The sequence below is a fragment of the Emys orbicularis genome, chromosome 1, assembly GCF_028017835.1.
Source record: "Emys orbicularis isolate rEmyOrb1 chromosome 1, rEmyOrb1.hap1, whole genome shotgun sequence".
Taxonomy (NCBI): domain Eukaryota; kingdom Metazoa; phylum Chordata; order Testudines; family Emydidae; genus Emys; species Emys orbicularis.
The window spans coordinates 355,057,558-355,077,222 of NC_088683.1; positions in this window are offsets into that span (position 1 = coordinate 355,057,558).

The following is a 19,665-nucleotide window of genomic DNA, read 5'->3' on the forward strand; positions in this document are numbered from 1 at the left end:
CAAGGTCAAAATAGTACAAGTAATATAAACCCCTCCTGCTTCCAGGCTTTCCTACTGCCCCAGGCTCTGTTGTATCTGAGTATATTATGGACCAGAAGGTGATATCCTTACTCATGCTGAGTAACACCGTCCTCCCAAAGTACTTCCATTGGCTTCAATGTATGAGAATCTGAATGGTGCACACAGAGATCTGATTTTTTGCTTATGTCCCCTGTCCAAAGGCTGATAGGCAGAGTCAGAACTTCATTTCTCATCTCGTCTTTTTGTTCTTGCATTGCCTCACTCTGAGAAGAGACAGAGTTTGGCAAGGGAAGGAACCGTCTCCTCCTAACCCCTATGACACAGTCCAGCTGCATGCATGCGTGTGCATAAGTGTCTGTGGGTACATCCACACAGGGCTATAGGATCCGTGGTACGGCCATGGCTGGCCTGGGTCAGCTGACATGGGCTTGCAGGGCTCTGGCTACAGGGCTAAAAATCGCTGTGTAGACATTCAGGCTTGGGCTGGAGCCTGAGCTTCTGGGACTCTACACCCTACATTGCACTTTTCAGCACCGGAGCCCAATCTCCCCCCCCGGATCAGCTGATCCAGGCCAGCCATGGGGTTTTTTTATACCTGTGTAGACATACCCTGTGTGTGTGTGTGTGTGTGTGTCTGTCTTACTTTGGAAGCACCCAATGCATGACACTGATGGAGGTAGGATAAAGAGCTAGATGGAGCAATAGTTTGCATTGGAATGTCATCATCTCGGTTGCTGGAGAGATCAAAATAATAGATTACAACAGCAAAGGTGACTTGCTTTGTATATTTTTGTCTAGTCACCTTTGTATATTTAATGATACAGCAGTCTTTTTGCTTTGTAGTGTTCATATTGGAAAGTACAGTTTGTTTAACGTGTTATCTAAGGTACAGTTTAGGGCCTCATGTCACCAGAGTTGCAACTAAATTTCTATTTTTGGATCACATGAGGGAAATTCATAAAAAATCCAGATGAAGAAAGCAATGCTGAATGGTGCTGGTAAATAAGATTTTTGTGGTGTAGACCTTTGGGCTCAGGCTGGACCCTGGGCTCTGGGACCCTCCCACCTCATGGGACATATCTTAGGGTACATCTACACTGCAATGTAAGCCCAGGGTTAGTGGAACTTGAGTTAGCAGACCCTGGATTTGTTAACCTAGGGCGTGAGCGTCCACACTTATTTGTAACCCTAGTTAGGAATTGTTGAACCCTGGGTCCCAACCTAGAGCTCCAGTATCTACACTGCATTATGCAAGCTGGTCCAACCATCCATGTCCCAGAGTTCCTAGTGTCCTCCCAAAATGTGGCCACTCTAGCTCTTTGTTCATGGTGCAGCGTGGGAAAACTTGACTGTGTGGTGTGACATTCCATATTCTTCATAGAAATATTGTTATGATATGAATTAGGCCAAATTCATATGTATTTTATGCTAGATGGCTAATGTAAGATATCATTGGAAAGGTTAGGATTTACTGGATGTGATTATCAAATTTGTATGCATGTATCATTTCTATATCTAAATATAGGGGGAGGGATAGCTCAGTGGTTTGAGCATTGGCCTGCTAAACCCAGGGTTGTGAATTCAATCCTTGAGGGGGCCATTTAGGGATCTGGGGCAAAAATCTGTCTGGGGATTGGTCCTGCTTTGAGCGGGGGGTTGGACTAGATGACCTCCTGAGGTCCCTTCCAACCCTGATATTCTATGATTCTGTTTGCTATCACTTAAAATATGCCGTTTATAGTTAATAAACTTGTGTTTGTTTATTATTAAACCCAGTTTGTGCAATTTCTCACTGGGGGCGCAAGATGTTGTGCATGTCTCTTCACACTGAAGGAGAGGGTGAATTTTTATTATCGTGCGCTGTGCAGCTCTTTCTATACAGCGCAAGACAATATTATCTTGGGTGTACATGCTAGAGGGAAGCTGCACTTGAGTGTTGGGTCAATCTCCGAGCTGAACCCTCCCACACAGAGCTGTTCTTCTGTCCTTCAGCGCTCACTGGGCCTGCTCAGTGTAAACATCCTAAGAGTAAATGCCATCGATGCTCCAGCATGCTTGGCAGGTTGACAGCCCAGGCCTACTTGAAGGAGTTGTTATTACGCACGAGATCAGCCCCTTTTGAGTTAATGGGCCTAATCATGAGGAAGCATGGATTTGCAGGATAAAGACCTAAATGTCATTATACTATATTGAAACAACCCCATTCTGGGATACTAGAATATACAATGCAGCTATGATACAACCAGAGGCTGTACCTAATTTTCATCCCTGGTTTCCACTGTGCATAGTGGAGATGACCTGCATACCCTCAGGTACATGGCCCAGCTATTCCACCTAACCAGCCCCCTCACACCAGAGATGATAATCTGGGATCCTATACAGCAGTGGTTCCCAAACTTGTTCCGCCGCTTGTGCAGGGAAAGCCCCTGGCAGGCCGGGCCAGTTTGTTTACCTGCCGTGTCCGCAGGTTCGGCCGATCACGGCTCCCAGTGGCCGCGGTTCGCTGCTCCAGGCCTATGGGAGCTGCTGGAAGCAGTGGCCAGTACATCCCTCTGCCTGCGCCACTTCCAGCAGCTCCCATTGGCCTGGAGCGCGAACCGCGGCCACTGGGAGCCACGATAAGCCAAACCTGCGGACGCGGCAGGTAAACAAACCGGCCCGGCCCGCCAGGGGCTTTCCCCGCACAAGCAGCGGAACAAGTTTGGGAACCACTGCTATACAGTCTCATCCCCCAAACAGTGGAGGAACCTTGTGATTCTCCAGGTCCATCCTTGTTCTGTTGAAGGACCATGTCCATCAGACGGGTTAGTGGGACATCCTGCAGTATCATTCCAGTCAACAGACCCACAGCTTGTTGCGTCATTCATATTCTGAGTAATACACAATATTAAAATGAGTCATGTCAGATTCCGAGAGATTAAGGCCAGAAGGTACTTGTGCAATACCATTAATGAGAGGAACATATCCAATCTGACCACCTGTCTATCACAAGCCATTACATTTCACCTAGTTACCTTGTTTTGAGCCCAATCACTTGTGTCTGACTGAAGCATATCTTCCGGAAAGGTATTCAGTCTTGATCTGAAAACATCAAGAGATGGACAATCCACCACTTCCCTTGGTAGTTTGTGCCAATGGTTAATCAACCTTACTGTTACTTTTTTGCCCTATTTCTAATTTGAATGTGTATGGCTACGGCATCCAGCTATTGGTTTTTGTTTCGCCTTTTTCCTCTAGATTAAAGAGTCCTTTAGTACCGGTATATTTCTGGTCAAGTCTTTGGAACAGGGATCTTGGAGTCTGGGACCTTGGCTTCCACACCCAGCTCTGACACAGATTCTGAGCCTTTGAGTGAGTGACTTAACTCTGTACCTCAGATTACTCATCTGTAAAAATCTGGTGAATAATTCCTGATTCACAAGGGTGTTGTGGGAACTGAGGTTTGTAAAGCAATTTGGTCTCCTTGGAGGCAAGGATCAGATTCTCATGCTGAGCATACACCTGAGTAGAATAAAATAGGAGTATTCACATGAGAGTGCTATTCAGTACCAGGGTTGCAAAACCGGGTCCACAAGGAGGGGAAAAATTCTTTGTTTTAAACTCTAACACATTCCACAAAACCTTAACATTCTCAAAAGGCTCTAGCACGTTCGAGAAGAGTAAATCCGCTCCTGTCCCTAACTGAAATGAAGTGTTTTCATTAATTGCACTGTCATCCCATGCATTTGAACAGAAAACCTTTCTGACATACACCTCCTGATAGCGAGTGCATTCCATTAATTTGAATGGAAATTATTTTCCTTCTATTTCCTTAGACATACTTATGTAGCCATATCACCACTGTATTGAACCCAGCTGACATGCTCTTGATAAGTCTGTTTCTCCTATTTAGAAAACATTTGTTTTTTGCTCTAGCAGAGTATAAATCCTTTGATTTAGCCCTTTATGCGTCTAGGCCATGCCCCTTCAGCAGGGGGAATTCCACTGTGGTCAGATCATGAGTGTTGGCATACCATACAATCATGGCATGCAGCAAAAATATTAGGATTGGAAAAATGTCAGACTGATTGTGTTTGGCTGGGGAATGGGAATGTCCTACACTCCCAGTTCGCTTGGCTCAGCACAATCCCTTTACCCAGTGCCCTTGATGATGATTATTGCAATATCCTTTTGAATCAAGCACTAATGTTAACAGTAGCTCTTCTTGCTGTTGACCATGTTACACAAGTTCGGAGAACAATTGCAAGCTTTAGGGTATTGCATGATGGCTAAGTGTTATCAGGTAGAAATCTCCTCCCATAGAGTATTGCACAATTATCAAAGTGGCCTGTCGGGAGAAGGTTACATGCCTCTGAAATATGTAGCATCAGCCAGGGGATTCCTAGGATCTCTTGCTCTGTTACCAACTCATTGTGAGATCTTGAACAAGTGATTTAGCATCTCTGCTTCAGTTTCCACGTCTGTAAAGTGGGGATAATACATGTGTCATAGGGGTGGAGCAAGAATTAATAGATTAGAATAGAGATGGGCTCAAGTTGCAAAATTCAGATTCCAAACACCACAAAATCCAAGGTTTCTCAATCTGGGGTTTAGGTTTGTTCCATTAAGAAGGTAGGTCTCTTTTGCAAACATTAGATCTGAATTCAGGTTCTGATTTCAACCCCAGCCCTCAACATTTTGGGGCATCTTGTTCTGCGATTTTTAGTTTGCAATCATCTCGTTTGTAGATAATTGGAGGAAAAGCACTGTGTCAGGACAAAGGAATATTCACCCAATGGATTTTATTTAAAAATCACCCAAGTGTAGCAACACCCTTTCCTAATTGAGGGGTAATTTTAGATCTTCCTGGAGCTCTCAGCAATGCTAAGGAAGATATGCTCTTTGGAAAATTGCAATTTGCCGTTAATGGGACAAAACCACTCAGGTTTGACAATAGCTACTTAGAAGGCGGAAAGTAATCTGATTTGCAAGAAGCAGTATTTGTATCTATGCTATGCAGCTGTACACATATAATTAGGTTCATTTGGAAATGCTTTTAAAGTATTAGGGCCAAACAGTGAGTCAGTTATTTTGGTAAAAATCTGGAGCAGCTGCACTAAAGCCAATAGAATTATTCCAGATTTACACCAGCATCTAAGTGTGGAATTTTGCTCTTAATCCATTAATTAGGTCTCTTTCCCACAATAAATGTTCACAAGGCCCATTATTATGGGTTGCACAGATGGGTGTGAGATTGCCCACAGTTGTTTGTGCTGTATAAGCTCTCTTCTCAGACTGCGTGTTAATGGACAGCAAGCTGTGCAAATTAATTTTTCCCAAGAAAGCCCCTTACCACTGGAAACCCCCCCAGTTCCACTCAGACTGAGTAGTACTTTATTTCATGAGTAGCCCCATGGAAATCAGTACCATCAAGAATAGCCCCAGAGAAATCAACAGGACTAACTGCAGAATAAAGGCAGTACTCAACATTAGTAGCAGAATCAGGTGCTTGTATTCTATTCAGGTTCTTATACCACCCTCATCACCATGGCATTTGAGCACCTTGCAAAAGTGCAATGAACCCTTTTTGATTTTAATATCCTGTCTGCTGTAGGTTCCTTTCCAACTCACTTTAACTCCTTGACCCTCTTGGGCTCACCCTTAGCATCCAGCCTGAAACTTCCCATGGGTTTACACCACAACAGTGTAGTCGCCAGTGTAGTCATAAGCCCACAATAAGAAGTGGGTGCAGAGGCTGTGACTGAAACACTCTCTTGTAGATCCTAGCTGAGGACTAGCACATCCTTCCAAAATGGTGATGTTCAGAGTGGTCTCTTAAACAGCACAGTTAGGGTTGCCACATAGTCCTAGTGTCTTTTATGCCCAAGGGTTAGCACTTGGCTCCCCACAGCCTCTTAGACAAGAGCATCCATTGGTTTCTCAATCATGCCTTCATTTGCCCATTCTCTCCCACCCTCACCTGCCTCTTTCCCATTCTTTCCACCTGTCCAAAACCTTCTCTTCAACAGGTATTCCTCCTTCCTCTGCGCCTCTCCCTGCTCCTGCCACTTCAGCTTCCCCATGCTCTCACTACCCCAACAAGCCCCACTGCTCCCTGCTTCCCAGCTGCTACCTGTTTCTCACTCCCTCTACGTTCCATTCTTGATTTTTTTTTAAAAAAAGTTCCAGAAGGAAGGGGTTAATTTTCCCTTCTATTTGAATCTCTCTCCTCTATGCACCGTGTTCTTTCCAGACATTATTTAATCAATAAGGCATGATAGGCTCTGTGGTTATCTTGGCTCTGAGCTGTAGTTCTGTAACCATTCCACTGGGGGAACTGCACAGCTGTAATTTACAGAAATGTTTTCCCATAAGGAAAACCTGGCAAATGGGCTGTGGTTCGTAGATACTGATCATTTGCAAGTTTGTCAACTAATCAGAACGTGTCCTGGATTGGAAATGGTTTTCCCGTCACCTGTGCTATTCAGCTGCACCTGAATTGGGGTTCGCAGAAGTTACTCCAGTATACTAGCACTGGTAGCCGGGGTATATGTACAGCTGGGGGTGCAGAGAGCTTCCACGGGCTACATCAACTCATCTAGATATTTGCCTAGCTTTACAACAGGCTCCATAAAAAGCACTAACGAAGTCAGTACATACTAAAATTTCATACAATGACTTGTTTATACTGCTCTAGATATGATACACTGAAATGTAAGTTACAATATTTATATTCCAGTTGATTTATTTCATAATTATATGGTAATATGAGAAAGTCAGCCATTTTTCGGTAATCGTGCGCTGTGACACTTCTGTATTTGTGTCTGATTTTGTAAGCAAGTAGTTTTTAAGTGAGGTGAAACTTGGAGTACACAAGACAAATCAGATTCCTGAAAGGGGTACAGTAGTCTGGAAAGGTTGAGAGCCACTGTACTAAAGCAATACATTATGAACAGGGCCAGCTCTGGCTTTTTGGCCACCCCAAGCAAAAAAACCCAACCAAACAAAAAACGGGGCAGCCAGAATGGCAAAGCGCAAAAAAAAAAAAAAAAAAACCTGCTGCGCGGCCGGAGCCAGGGTGCAGGGGGACTCCCTGCGCTGCAGATGTGCCCCAGCTAGCGGAGGGAGGGGAAGGAAGCGGGGGGGGGGAAAGAGAGAAGGGAGGCGGCCAGGGCTTCAGCTGGGAGCTGCCACGCGGCCCAGCCGCCTGCCGGGAGGTCTCTGCGCTGCTCCGGTCGGCTGGGACGGGAGGACGCGGGCTGACCTGCTGGGCTTGCTGCAGGGCGCTCCCGTCCTCCGCACCGCCGCCCCCTACAGGGCGGCCGGAGCAGAACACCACCACCACCAAAAAAAAAAAAAAAGCTGCCATGCCGCCCTAGGATTGGGCGGAATGCTGCCTCCTACAAGCTGCTGCCCCAAGCACCAGCTTGCTCGGCTGGTGCCTGGAGCCGGCCCTGATTATGAAGCTGTGACAGATATGGTAATTTCCTGCAATATCCTTTAAATATCTTATGGTATTAAGTTTATGAATTAGTGTGGGCCAGGACTGTATGTAACCCCTCTAGGGAGAGATGTGACAAATATTGAAATCCCATGCAGTCTCTTCCAGGCCCTTTGTTTTAAATGAATGGTTTATATATGACTATGTGGGGAGGGTTACCACAGCTCTGTGATGTTATTGACATAAACTGTGACCGTATAGCTCATTGTTGCATCCACTGTTATATACTTGCAGCAAATATTATACAAAGGTTGTCGTGTGAAGTGTCTATGAAGAGGTTATGATTTGCTGGTTATAATTATGCTATCTATATGTGTGTACTATTTTTGTAGTTGAAGTTATGAATATTGGCTATGTTCTTGTATCTCAATGGGTTTGATTCTAAATAGCATCAGGTTTCAGAGTAGCAGCCGTGTTAGTCTGTATCCGCAAAAAGAACAGGAGTACTTGTGGCACCTTAGAGACTAACAAATTTATTAGAGCATAAGCTTTCGTGGGCTACAACCCACATATGCATCCGAAGAAGTGGGTTGTAGCCCACGAAAGCTTATGCTCTAATAAATTTGTTAGTCTCTAAGGTGCCACAAGTACTCCTGTTCTTTTTGTAAATAGCATCAGTGAAGCATTTGGTCAGCTTCTTGAGAAAGGACTATTCTGAGTAAGTGCCCAATCAAGAAACACTTAACTGACAATGAACTTTGGGAGATGCCAATCCACATCTGAGCTTTCCTGGGAACGTTCAAACTAACATGTAAACAATGGCATCGGCCTGCAAACTGAGTCATGCATGGACATGTAACTTGCCCATGTGACTCCAGACTCCATATTGCTGCTGTTATTTTCCACAGTCAGAACAAAGAGGGGTCCTTCCATGGGCAGAGAATATAAAAGGCCCTAAAAACCCCTCCATCTTGTCTTCAATCCTGCTTCTTACCTCTGGAGGGACTTTGCTACAAACTGAAGCTCTGAACAAAAGACTGATGACCCATCCCAGCTGTGGATGTACTCCAGAGACTTGATTTGAACCTGCAATTTATTCCATCACTGTTACAAGCCTGAACCAAGAACTTTGCCATTACTGTATGCAATTGATTCCATTTAACCAATTCTAGCTCTCATCTATATCTTTTTCCTTTTATGAATAAACCTTTAGATTTTAGATTCTAAAGGATTGGCAACAGCATGATTTGTGGGTAAAATCTGATTTGTATATTGACCTGGGGCTTTGGGATCGGGAGAACCTTTTTCTTTTACTGGGGTATTGGTTTTCATAACCATTTGTCCCCATAACGAGTGGCACTGGTGGTTATACTGGGAAACTGGAGTGTCTAAGGGAATTGCTTATGTGACTTATGGTTAGTCAGTGGGGTAAAACCAAAATCCTCTGTCTGTCTGGTTTGGTGTGCCTTAAAGTTGGAGAAACCCCAGCCTTGGGCTGTAACTGCCCTGCTCTAAGCAATTTGTCCTGAACTGATACTCTCAGAAGTGTCCCACCAAAGGCAGCATCGTTACAAGCTCCTCCAGAAATGAAAAACAGCAGGTGACAATTAAGGCAAATCAGCCAGGTTGTAACCTCCACCACCTCTTGGGAATGCTCACAATACTAATTCAGACTGGATTCTCCAGTGACCAACAGACAAAGCAATGACTTTTAGATAAAGAGCCCGAGTTTAAATTGACTCAGGGTCTTCTTCCTGATACAGCAAGTGGACAGGGCCTTCTGTCCAAGGGGAGCAGAGGGCTCCCAACCCTTGCAGAAGGGTTGGAAGGATGTGGCTTACTAGGGCCTCATAAGGCTTCTGGGTGATCTGGTAAGCTGTTAGCACATGGATAGGAACAGTTATTGTTTTTAATGTGTTTTTTCTGTAATGGTTTCACCTTAAGAGTAAATATGCTTGCTTATAAAGAGCTGTGGTAACTTATGACTGAGGGCCATTACACTGTTCATAGCCTCTGCAGAGAAAGCAAAGTTCAGACACTGTCCTGTTTAGGCAGAGTGGCTCACTGGGAATATCACAGCATAAGCAGGGAACTGTGCAGCCTGGGGAAAAAACCCAGCCAGGAAGGAGAGAGATGTGTGTCTCTACCAAGAGAGGTGACAGCTCAGGAACTGGAGTGGATGCCCTTGGTGGAACATGAGGGAGGGAATACAGGTGTAATTGGGCTGATCTGTGACAAAAGATATATTATAATAATATATAATATAATATTGTCTTTAGACATATGTATGAAGCAGGAAGCAGTGGTGCTGTATTTAGCACAAATGGACAATTTCTCCATTTCCCATAAGGAAATCTTTTTCGTAAATTGCAGCCATAAGTTACCCTAATGGACTGGAGATCACTTTAACTTAATGGGAGGTACTTTAATTCACTTCATCTGGCTCCTTGGCATGTGCACTACACCTATTTACAGCTGTCCCCAATCCATAAAAATAGATCAATCTGTATAGGTGTTTTAGGAAATTTGGCCTGTTAGTTCAAGCTGTACAATGCTTGTGGTCTTAGCTCTGCTAGAGGTCCTAGGTTCAATCCCTGCTAATGTGCATTGGGGTGGCTATTATAAAATTGGTGACTTGTTGACAGTTTGGATCGCTGCAGGATGAGTGTCCTCTGTGCAGGGAGTCTAACTCACTGAGCAGCATGTGTTATGGTCAGTGTGTGAGTCCTAAAAAAAAGAAGTGCTGGAATGTACTTCTGTAACACCCTTCCGGCTCCCCTGACCGGCATTTCAGAGTGTCCTGACATGGCTTGAGCCCTGGTTATCGTCACACTCTGTGCCAGATCAACAGAGAATATGAATCTGTTGGAGCACTTAGTCCTTTAGCTTCCATTGCAGAGGTCTTGGGTGTAAGCGCTCTGGGACAGGGACTGTCTTTTTGTTCTTAGTTTGTACAGCACCTAGCACAGTGGGGTCCTAGTGCAGGACTGCAGCTCCTAAGCCCTACATTAATACAAATAAATACCAATGATAATCATGCTCTTAGCTCTGGGGGTACCTGGGACAATCCTTGGTGATGACCAAAGCATTATATAAACATGTCTGCATCAGGGGAACTTACTGCCAGGGAGTTTGTTAAACCTACATCATTTTTTAGTTTAAATTAAATAATTTATTTTATAAATTAATGGAGATAGCCTATCTCCTAGAACTGGAAGGGACCTTGAAAGGTCATTCAGTCCAGCCCCCTGCCTTCACTAGCAGGACCAAGTACTGATTTTGCCCCAGATCCCTAAGTGGCCCCCTTAAGGATTGAACTCACAACCCTGGGTTTAGCAGGCCAATGCTCAAACCACTGAGCTATCCCTCCCCCAGTTTGATCCTGTAACAGACACATTAATACTCATTTATACAACTAGTGATTCCCGCCCCCCAAAATTCTGAAAGATTCTCATAATCCCCCACAAAAGTCACACTTCACTCCACTCTGAATTTTTTGTATCTGAAACTTTGCTCAGCTCTAATGATAATTCACAAACATGGAGACAAACAATGGTCTTTGTTAGCTTTTACCAGGGTCGTCCCTAGCCATCTTGGTGCCTTACGCAACCCCCCTGTGGGGGGGCTGTGTGGGGCCCCAGGCCTCTGCGGGGGCAGGGGGGAAAGAACCTGCTTCCCCTCCCCCCCATCAGGGTCCAGGGTGCGCTCAAGGCCTGCGGGGTCCGGGAGGCAGGAGCTGTGGGGGGCCACTTTGGGGGGCCCCACAAACCCAGAGTGGCCTGGGGGATTAGCGGTGGGCCGGGAGCAGCCCGCTTCGCTTCCCTCGCCCCGGCCCCAGTCGTGTCACTCGGGGGAGGAGGTTTGGGGGGAGGGGTTCCCCCACACACACTCACCGGCGGCGGGAAGCAGAGCGCTGTGGCTGGGAGCTGGTGGAATTGAGCGGGCTGGGGCCGGGCTGCTACACTTCCGGCCGCTGCCAGTGAGTGCGGGGTGGTTGGGGGAAGAGGTGGAATGGGGGCGGGCCCGGGGCGGAGCGGGGGGAAGGCTAAGAGGTGGGGCGGAGGGAGTTGTCCGGGGCCCCACACCCTCCTAAGGATGGCCCTGCCCCTTGCAGTGGGTGCAGCCCGTGGTGGGGCCAGCCGGGGGACAGGGCTGGTCCTCGGAGCTCGTGCTACCGCGTGTGCATGGTGTTCATGGTGCCCTATGCAGCTGTATTCTGCGTATGCCTAGGAACAGCCCTGGCTTTTACAATAAGCAGGATTTGCACAGAGCAAGCTATGTTGACTTATTCACTTTAATTTGCACTGACAGAAAACAGTGAGCAGGAAAGAACGTTGTGCTATGAAAGATTACAGTAGCGACAAAGCTAATCCATTGGGTCTGTCTAGTCCAGTGATAAGGGACTCTCAGGGCCTCCAGGGGTTCTGTCCCTCAAAAGAGAGGGTTGAGATGAAATCATGATGCATCACCTCTCTTTGGATATGGCATAATATGTACATATTTGTGGGAGCTTGTCATGGGGCAGCTGTTCTTCATGGGGAGCTAGGGCCCAGTCTGCCCTTGACTGACTTATGAAGGCCCCACCTGGAGGTAATTTGGGCGTGGCTGATTAGTAAACAAGCACCTGAACCTAATAAAGGTTACTCAAGCTGAGGTAGAGGGCTCTCCAAAGGGAGCTAGGCAGCTCCCATGGAGAGGAAGCTCCCCAAGAAAAGCCTGAGCCAGGAACAGGGAGCCTTAGAAGGTGAACTCTCTGGGAACCTATCAGGATGGGGGGTAAGAGGAGCTCCTGGAGAGGGGAACCTCCTAAGCAGAGGGCTTTGTTGGGATATGTAAGGGTTACGTAGAGACCTGGGAAACCACTGGTGTGCTGACATGGTATTAGGGAGTAGAAGCACGGGCAGGCACCGTTTCTGCACTTGATAGATAAAGTGCTATCCCTCTCTCTTCCCTTCTGCTTGTTAAGGATTGATAAGCGTTGCAGCTGCAGAAGGAACATGGGTGTCTAAAGAATACCCTTTGTGGGAAGAAGTGTTATCTCCCCCCTCCCTTCCTTCCCCAGCTACATAAACGAGCTCGGGATCATGGCCCCTTCCTCCCTTCCCTGCAAACTGCTGATTAAGGGAATTTGTGGCTGCAATTACTGCAAAGAAATGTATCTTCCAGGTAAAAATGTCTGTAGGATATGCTTAATGCTGTAAACAGGGGCGGGGATAATTATATTCAGTATATAGCTATTGATATTCATTGTATGGGTGTTCATATTACTCTATAAGGGTTTGGGGGGTGTAGGTATTTACATACTAACTTAGATAAAAAGAGTGTGCTGTAACTAACTCGGTGCTTACTCGACAACTGGGTCGAGGGGAACAAGTACCGTAACAAAGAAGCCTGTCTGCTCAATCTGCCTCTGGGACAGCCTGCTCATTCTCTAACAGGCTTTACCACTCATCCCCCAGACACTGGCCAGAAGCCTGGCCAGATCATGTGCTGTTCCTGGAGAAGAGTCGCAGTGGACAGACTTCCCTGGACCCCAGACTCCAGAGAAGGATATTACGCTGATAGGGGCAGGAAGCCTAACACCAGGGACAGAGAGTGGAACCAAGAGAACCCTGGAGAAAGAGCCTGGGTAGAGGTGAACACTGAACTCAGGTGGGGGACAGGGACTGAAAATTACCTAGTTGCTCCACTGGGATGTTGGGGTGAAAGTTTTGTTTATGTTCTCTGTTGGCTTTTCTGTTAATAAAAGAGGTGCTCTTTAGCACCTAACTGGCTGTTTGGACTTCTTGATACCCTGCGGGGAGGAAAATTAAGTAAGGGCTCATCTGCAACACTGTGCCTGCTCACAATGGGGGTGTGCTGGGTCAGACTGGAATGGTGAGAACTCCTTTCTAAGATGGCTGCACTGTTGTTGTTTTTTTTTAAACAGTCTTTGAGGGGAACTGAAGACTGCTATAAAATGTTATATGTAACAAAGTGGAAGTTGATAGTAATGAATATATATCAGAAGTTAGGAAGTGTAGAAAATTGATAAGGGAAGCCAAGGGACACAAGGAGAAATATGTGACCAGTAAAGTTAAGAACAATGAGGAGGAGTTTTTGAAATACATTGGGAACAAATAGAACCCTGAAAATGGTATTGGTCTATTACTAGATGGAATTTATCAGTAACAATGCAGAAAAGGCAGAAGTGTTCAATCAATATTTGTTTTATATTTGGGGGAAAACAGATGATAGTCTCATCATACGATGATAAGTCTCCATTTTGCTAGAGTCTATAAGTATCTACATGGGGAACAAATATTTAATGATGAGCTCTTCAATATGTCAGAGAAAGGTATAACATGATCCAATGGCTGGAAGCTGAAACATGAGAAATTCAGACTGGAAATAAGGTGTACATTTTTAGCAGTGGCAGTAATTAGCCATTAGAACAACTCACTAAGGGTTGTGGTGGATTCTCCATCCCTGACACTTTTAAAATCAAAATGGGATGTTTTTCTAAAAGATCTGCTCTAGGAAATATCTTGGGGGAAGTTCTATGGCCTGTGGTATACAGGAGGTCAGACTAGATGATCACAATGATCCTTTCTGGCTTTGGAATCTATCAAGATATTGACTGCATATAGTTGCATCAATCTAATCCTTTAAGCTTCCAGCTATTTTTAGAGTGTCCATCGCCAAGATCTCTAGGCTCTATATTGTGTATGTGCCCTGTTGTAGAATGAAAATCTCCACATTAGCATGTCTCAATAAACAGCCCTCTGTCTATAATCTGTGCAGGTTGTGATGATGATTTAAATATTCCCTTGGAAATGGGTTTTCAGAGAAAGTGGAAGGTAAAGGAACTCTTTTCTTTTTAATTCTGGAAGTGAGCTGGCACTCGACTCCTGCTGTGACAAAAAAATAAGTGCCAGAACTCAACTGCTGTGAGCAGCTGCTGCCGCCTTTGAGGGCTGGAGTGTATAAGCAGGAACACAGAATAAATATCAGAAAACAATTCTCCTCATGTTCTGTAAAGGGACCCTGTTCACGGGACCATGCAAAATGTTTATCATAATGAAAAAGAGGGATCGCAAATAAATATAGTCCAGAAGAGGGCTGGGCAACAGTGACTAATTGGACAGAAAGTGTTAACTTATGCAGCATGACCAGGGCTAGGTACGTTTGGAAGGATAGTTTAGCCTGGGATTCAATTCCCTGCTCTGCCAGACTGCCTGAGCGATGCTGGGCAAGTCGCTTAGGCCCAGCTCCTCAAAAGGTACTTAGGTGTCTGAGTACCATTGAAATCAGTTGGAGTGAGGCGCCTAAATACCTTTGCGGATCTGCACCTTCCTCTCTTTGGGCCTTCGTTCTCCATCTGCACAATGGCGCTATCAGCACTTCCCTACCTTACAGGGATGTTGTGAGGAGCAATACATTAAAGATTTGGAGGTGCTCCAATACTGAGGTGACAGGGCCATCTAAGCGCCTACGATGGATGATGGAAGATATGGTGGGGGCAGGGAAGGTGTCCCTGTGCCAAGGAGCTTGCAGGCGAAGGACTATTCCCGACAGATGCAAGCACCTGCCTCTCCGGGAACCCAATGGGTACTGGGAGCCAGACAAGGTCTATTTGGTTTTGTTCACGTGGTGAGTGTATGAGAGGGTCCTTGACTGCTTCCCTATCTTATGATGGAAATTAATTGGACACAATAACCCTCGACATCAGTAACCAATTCTTGCTTAGCCTATGGAAAGAGCTCAGAAAATTAACACATAGGTGTTTTAGGCTAGACCTTCGTGACTTCAATGCAGCAACTCCTTTTCACACCAACTGAGGATCAGACCCTTGGTGTTTTTTTTTTTTTTTTTTTTTTTTTTTTTTTTTTTTTAAACCCTCCAATGAGTTATTGAAACTATCTGGCCTTCATTTGAGAACCAGAATCAGTTCATGGTTTAATTCCCCAGCCTTTAAGTTTTCGACTTGATTTATCACCTCAGAACAAAAATCTTTTTATAGACAGCTTGAATGGACTGTGCTGAGTAATCTTGCTGCTCTTGCTTGCCTCCCTGGCAGTTTATAAAACACTGCTAAAAGGTGTTTAAGTTCCTTATTAATAGCAGGCTCCAGTAATATATGTGATGCATGGATGATCATGCCCAAGTGAATTATAAAACTGTCAAAGGGCACTTTGGCTTTTACTTGTTATGTGCTGTGGAAGGAAATAAACATATTTCCTCTACCAGATCTGTTATCTTACGCATGCCCATGCCTCATCTGAGAGACATCAGGGAGAGTCACTGCACAGTGTTTGGTACCTTTTGTTGTTGATAATGAATTAAGTAGCAGTCGGGGGTTTTGAGGACAGCAATATTTATACAACAACAAGATGTAATTTGTTGCTGATATCTTGCCAAGAATCCAGACCTTAGGCTCCACAGCTCCTAGATATCCTTGTTCAAAATATCTGCAGGGATAGTCCAAAGCACTCCAGGTCACACTAGTGCTTCTATAGAACAAGGCTTTTATTGCAGTTGTAATAAATATTTTACATTTCTGTAATCTCTCTCCCTAGTGGCTGGCCAACTAGATTATACAACCTGCCCCTTAGCCATTAAGGTGGTACTTCCTGTAGCTCCTATGTTAGAGGCCTGTGCTTTTGGGACCAGACTTCAATGGACACTAGATACACCCCAGGCCAATGAAGGTTCCTGGTGTGTACATAGGCAGCCATGATTTGGAACAAGAGCCCTTTTCAACCCAGACGCCCTCCAAAGTGCTGGACAAATATAGTCAACGCAACTAGAAAGGATTTTAAACATCATATTGCGCAATTGAGCAAGGGGTAGATTGTGCTGTTGTTTACTCTGGTGTAAATGTGTGCGAACTTCCCAGAACTCAGAGTTTGTCCAGATTCACAAAGGTGTAATTGAGAGCAGAATCTGGCCCATTTCTTGAATTCATCCCCTTCACTCGCTCGAGCTGGTCAGAGCTCCCATGACAGCTGGCTGGTCTGTGAGCTGAGCAGTAAGAGCGTCCACACATTGTTACAAACTCAATTCAGAACCCTCCCAGCGAGACCGGGGCTAGACGGTGCTGCATTTCAGCCTCCATCAGGGTATATCAACTTGCTTCTCCATTTCTATCCATTTTATTACCAAGCCGTTCTCATTTAATTAGGTAACAAAGCACCATTTACATGCACTAAATAAATCAGCATTCTGGTTGATTGTGAAGTTAATGATCCAACTGCTAATTCACATGGTTACAAGAGACTCGATAAACAAAAGCATCTGAAGCCAGCAGGCTCCTGCTCTGGCAAACCTGTCCTTCTTAGTTCAGTACAAACAAAGCAGGCCTCAGGGATAGCCCCAGAAGAGAGCCTCGCACACTGGCCTCAGAGCGCTGACCTTAGAGTCGGCAAGGCTCTAGGCAAAGTAAGCAGTCTGCAGTCCTGTCCATCTCCCACCTCCATGGGGCTATTGTAACTCACTGGTCAGTCTGTCTCCCACAGAATCATAGGAGTGTACAGGTAGAAGGGACTAGACATCTAGTCGGGCTCCCCATGCTGAGGTACCCTTCTGTGCCTGACCAGCAAAGGCTGCAAGTCTGCTCCAGCTCCACCTACGGAGACGGGCTCTTTAGCTCAAGCTGTAAGTAATGCTTCCTTCAGCATTGGTGGGACCCAGTTCCGTCCCTGGCCTCAGCCCTCGTACTACTGTTGGCGCTCTAGCTGGCAGAGCAGGTGTATGCACCTTGGGACCCTGGATATCCCAGGTCCTCTCCCACTTGTGTGCTTGTTTAGAACGGAAGTCACCATTGCACCGGCACAGTTATGACAGTATGTAACTGCGGCTCTCCGTAAAGAAGAAGGTAGGAGAAGAGCTGCCTCCGCCGTGCAGGATATGTTCAAATGCAATTGAGGGTCAAGCGGCAAGGGTCAGATCTGGATTTTGAACACCCCCAGAGTTGAGGGGGGGTCTGGAGGCTGGCTTTCACCCAGTTCACTTGCACTTTCCCCTTTAGGACCTGATGCTGCAAGGTCTTCTGCTCAGGAAAGCAGTGCAGATCTGCAGCGGCAAATAGATCTGCCTGCGGGAACAGCTCACAGGACTGGGGCACTTGATTGTAAGCTCTAGGTAGCAGGGATCTTAAGCCAAAGCCTGATCTCATTTATGCTGGTAACATTGGTTTCACTGGACTCATTCCAGATTTACACCAGTGTAACCCATGCTCAGTGTGTTTGTCCCCCTCTAGTGGCTATACCACATATAGAGACTTATGAGTGCTACCTAACCTAATGGTCCTGGTCCTTTACCTCAAGCAGTAGTAAAACATGCTCTTCGGTACAAAGGTCCTGGCTTCAGTCCCTGGAGATGACCCCTGGAGGGGCACCATTACATCAGTGGTAATGAGATCAGGATCCAACCTGCTTGTATTTGTCTGGGAAGTGCTGTGCACGCCTTTAGTCCTGTAGAATTAGCAATTAATAAAAGCTACATTGGATGCTGATCCCTGAACTATTCCATTCTGAGGATCCACAATGTCCCTTCTTGTGCTCTATCCTTTCCCCCTCTAATTCACAAGACTTCAGCACTTGCCTCATGGTTATTTATTTTCCTTAGCAGCTTCTTCTGATGGACTTGTATCAAAAGCTTTTTGGATATCCTAGCCAATCCAGGTCTCTCTTAGCTGCTGTTTCATCAACTTTCCCAGTGCTCCAAAGGAGGATCTTGCATGCAGCACATAAGCAGTAGCTACAATGCAGTATACTGCATCATTGATAGGTGCCCTTGTTCTATATTATGGTCCATTAGTGATGATAGCTGGTCACTACCCTAAACTCAAATGAATGAGTAATTAATTTCATATGATGAACCACACCATTAATAGATAGGATGAAAACATAAAATGTACTGGCCTCACTGCTCCAAACTATAAAAGTCTATCATCTGTTTTATATTCCTAAAGCAATGTCCTCTATATTTCCTGATGATCTCCCCCCTCTCCCCCCGCATTGTTAAAAGACAAAGCCCATCTAAATTTATGTGGCATAAATGGAAATGATAAATAGGCTGAAATGTAAGACAATAGCTCATTAAGCAATTATAAGAAACCTAGATCTGTATAGATCTAAGAGGCAGAAAAATCCTTTGTTTTGAGAAGATATGCTGAGGATTTTTATGGAATGAAAAATAACATGTCTCTCGCAGGGACAAACTTTCAATCATTACTTACGTGACTAGCTGTGACTTATGGGGTTGTTACTGTGAGGGGCTCAGCTCCCTCGAAAGGTGCTGGTCTCTCTCAAATCCCCATTGACTCTGGTTGAGGGCACTCAACATTTTCCAAAGGTGCTTAGCACCCTCCCGACTCAAGCCCCATGTGAGTTGGCTCACTTACTATAAAGTAAAATCAGGGCCTTATGGACAGCAAATGGTCCATATACAAAGAATAACCCCCAGGAGGATTGTTTGCAAAGTGCCAACAATTATTGATCATCAAGGGACAGAAGAACACTCCTGATTAATGCATTTATTATGGATCGGAGAAGAATGATTCTTACATCGCAAAATCAAATTGAACTTTGCCCATCAGAGCTTTCAATGTTAGGAAGCAATACATGGTCATCCCTTTAACTAACAGGCATAGGAAGACAATCTGAGTCTCCTGAGGAAGGGGTCACTTGACTGATCATTATTTTTTCTGCAATGCCTATCTTCTGTACTGTCAGCTCTTGGTGCAGGAACTGGCTTGTTATTAGGCATAGTGTACAGTCAAGCATGTAATTACTGGATGTAAATTTAATGGCCTTCAATATACAGAAGGTCAGACTAGCTTGTCTAGTGGTCCCTTCTGCCCTTAAACTCTATGAAACATTGTCTTAACAATTAGCGTTCTGTCTCTTCCTAATTACTGGGATCCCTTCCCCCAGAAAGGTATCCTCAGATGCCATGACATCATCTGGAGGGAGGGTCCCAACTATGGGATTGTTTCCTTCCACTCCAGCTTGATGATCTCCTTCCTTGAGACTTTCCTCCTCCTGAACAGCACAGAGGCTGTCAGATGGGGGGTGGGACCTGCTCTGCTGTGTCCTGGAAAATCTCGTATATGTACCTCCGGATCTCTTAGCGCCTCTAGTTCAGCCACTCTGGTCTCAGGAGCCTGTACTCGGTCTCGGAGGGGCAGGAGCTCCTTGCACCAAATGCACACGTACGCCACCTCCCCACAAGGCAGGTAA